At 33.7% G+C, this 3,630-nt stretch overlaps 1 long non-coding RNA gene across 1 annotated transcript; it reads left to right on the forward strand.

Annotated features, from left to right (window-relative positions):
- LOC141717240 (uncharacterized) lies at window positions 1-2,584 on the forward strand. Its single transcript, XR_012573563.1, has 2 exons — window positions 1-143; window positions 432-2,584. It is a non-coding gene; the product is annotated as an uncharacterized LOC141717240 (long non-coding RNA).
- Window positions 2,585-3,630: the final 1,046 nt, after the last annotated feature.

Genomic DNA, 3,630 nt, shown 5'->3' on the forward strand with positions numbered 1-3,630 from the left:
CGGTTTGGGTACAATTCAATTTGTTTTCGATATTATGTTCTTCCCTGGTTAAAAACAAAGCAGTATCTTGTTTTCCAAGAAAACAAACAAGTATAAAAAGGGATCGGAGGAAAGTGGCGTTATTACATATAATCAGAATAAAGGTATGGGGTTTTTTAATTTGTTATAATGATTTATGGGGGTTTACAAAACCCTATATCTTTTGTTCGTTTTTTTCAACTTGTTTAATTATTGGGGGTTATAATTTGTTAATTTTGGAGGTTTTTTTTCTTTGTATGTATGATGAATATGTGTGGCCTGTTTTATACAATTTGTGCATATTACCCTGTTTTTATGGCCCTTGTTTTAAACTCTGTTTTATTAATATCGATAGATTAGTTTGTTTTTAGAATTTTAAGTTTTTGAGTTGAAGTCTGTTGCTTGTTTGTCAGAACAAACCCTAGATAAGATGGGCATCACGATTTCCACTACTAGTGCTATTCAAGGTGAATCATCATGGAAGTTTCGAAATGTTGACGAATCAGAATGGGATTCTATGAGAGATAAGGCTGATAAAGTTAGAGAAAAAACCCCAAAGGGTTCTAATGTACGAGAGCAAGAGAAAGACAAAGACGACGATTTTTCGTTTCCAATGTGCGTGAAAGAAGCAGGTCCGTGCAAAGACAAATTTGTTGCATTGGAGAATTGTGCTCAATATGCTAGCAAGAATGAGAAGTGGAGGGTGAAAGGGTTCTGTTTAGGGTCGGTGGTTGCTCTGGGAGAATGTGTGGAGGCTCATAGTCATTATTACGAGGAATTGGAAAAACAAAAACAAGAGGAATTGGAAAAACAAGAGGATGTCAAATCATAGACGTTGAAGAGGTTTTTTAACTTGATGTTCGTTTTAGTTTTTTCTTATACAATCCAGTTTATACCTTCATGTTATGGATATTTTAAGCCTCATGTTATGGATACTTTAAGGGAACTTAGTAAGAATATGCTAGGGATAGTTATGGTCTTATGGATAGTTTAAGCCTTCATGTCATGGATATATTATTTTTAACTAGTTTGGATATTTCAGAATATGCTAACGATATTCATAGTAGCCCTACAGATTGCTCTAGTTTTTTGCAAGATGAATCGTATCGTGAACCTAAATCTAATCATCTAAAGGCTAAAAGAATCATACAAGGCAGATGTTTTTTATATTTTCTCGTGGTAGTAGTAATTCTATCTCAGAGTAAAATTGCAACTTTTATAAACTTATAGAATACTAAAAGTTTTACCATATGTACTCTGTTGCTCCTTGGAAGCTACTTTACATATATATACTTATAGAATTGGAGAAAGAAGATGATCATGAAGAGTTCTATATGAAACAGTTGTGTTGCTTGGGAAAGATGTAATCATGCTGATAAGAGCAGGGATAATAATGTCCTGCGTAAGTGTTTCTCATATAGAATACTATAGGCCTGTTTTAGGTGCTGAGGCAGAGAACTAGAGAATTGAAGAAAGAGAAAGGCAACGAGGATGTCCAAGCATTAAAATAGGACTATAGATCATAGACATCGGAGAGGTTTTTTCTTACTTGATGCTCATCTCATGTAAAAGTTAGTAGATTCTTTTCAACTAGTTAATATTTTTCTGGATATACTAACGACATTCATAGTAGTCCTACTGATTGCTCTACTTCTATGCAAATGAATCGTATCTTGAAGCTAAAACAATCATATAAGGGATAAAGGAATCATATAAGGCATAGGTTTTATTGCTATGGTAGGGGATTAATTCTATCTCGGAGTAAAACTGCAAATTTAATGAACTTGTAGATTAACTAAATCTTTGATTCAACATATATGATAAATCAAGATCGTATTTTTCTCAGTTATGTTAGAAGCTTTCTGCAGCAGCATAACATCTATGTTTTGCTTTGCTAACCTCTACTTTCTTTTTGACAAGTTATTTATGTAGTTTTCATAGCAAGATTTATGGTGGATTGCGAATTTGAATGCACGACCTCTTTGAATGCACGACCTCTGTATCATAATAGAAGATTGCTGTACCTGTATTTCTGTATCAGTGCTATACCCTCAACCTCAAAATTAAATCAAATGTATAAACATTACATGTTTTAATTTTAAAATTTGATGTAGATTCACATAATTTTTGATTGGTAGTTAACAAAAAGATAATTATCAGTAGTGCAATCATACATTAGAAGTAGCTTCTGCAGAGCAACAGAAGTACATATGGCTGATTTGTACAAGGGCCTGAATATGTCTTCCTTGGGTGGATACACTTGATTGTATAAATAACTCTTTAGCCAGATGCAGAATATCTCGAAAATCCGGACAAAATCTTGAAATCGTTCATGGAAAGATGTGTTGAAGATGCTAACAAGAATAGGATGTGGGTGGAGAATGGGCTCTGTTTAGATGCGGGAGTTGCTCTGGGAAAATGCATGAAGGCTCATATTGATTATTATGAAGCCTGCTTTTCAGAAGGCACCTGTCACTACAAATTAGGAACAACAAGAAAGATCGAGATGATGATCAGACTCGACTCTTGGGGATGCGGTTTACAAGAGGATGACAAATCATACACATTGGAAAGGCTTTCTTGTTTCATTTTAGTTTTTTTCAGCAATCCAGTTTCAGCCTTCATGTTATGGATATTTTAACCCCAAACTATTAAAAAGACCGAAAATGTCTATGCTTTTTCCCCTCTTATCATTTCTTTTATATTTTTTTATCTGTCCATTAATTTTGATTATTGTACCACTGGGTTATCCGTTTTAAGTTTTAACAAGGCTGAGCTTCTGCTCGTAACCACAATCTGCGATTAATATATATATATAATAAGTGTGTGCGAATAACAGCAATCCATAAAAATGATATCACGAAAAAAATTTCAAGTTCAGTCTTACAACTGTCTCCTTAAAGCTATTACGGACCTCAGCATATGTGCGGGTTGTTAACCTCCCAGGATAAAACAAGAAAACGGTGATGTTAGAGCATCTCCGATGTATTACACTATTTTGGTGTGAAATTTACACCAAAATGGTGTAAAAGTTACACTATTTTCATATTCATCTCCAACCTAATATAAACTAAATCTTACACCATTTTTATACTATATAAATTATATTATTACTAGAATACGTAATTAAGTATAAAAGTAGGAAAGTTAGTATGATACAAAAGAAATAATTTTGTTTTAGATAACGAGAACAAGGGTAATGTTGGCATTAAATAAAACTTTAAAAAATTTGGTGTGACACCAAATTTGGTGTAATTTTTGGTGCAACACCAAAATTGTGTAAGATTTAGAGTTGGGTTGGAAAAGAATTTTACACTAAAATGGTGTTAAAGTACAAATTTGAAGTTGGGTTGGAGATAGTCTTACACGAACAACACTTTTGGCGAACTATAGCGGAGTAAGAAATTATCACCGGAACAAAGAGAGGGTAGGTAGGGCTTGTGTTTAGGAGGCGGCTGTGTGTTGTATATCAAATGAATGAATAATCTTAAGCCTGATACGATATTATATAGGCTCGAGGAAACGTGTGCGCTACTGTTGGGTATAATTCTAACTACACAGCAACAATGGGCAGTTATATATATAATAACAAGAACATGACAAATAACCAAC

The sequence above is a fragment of the Apium graveolens genome, chromosome 4 (genome assembly GCF_009905375.1).
Source record: "Apium graveolens cultivar Ventura chromosome 4, ASM990537v1, whole genome shotgun sequence".
Classification (NCBI taxonomy): domain Eukaryota; kingdom Viridiplantae; phylum Streptophyta; class Magnoliopsida; order Apiales; family Apiaceae; genus Apium; species Apium graveolens.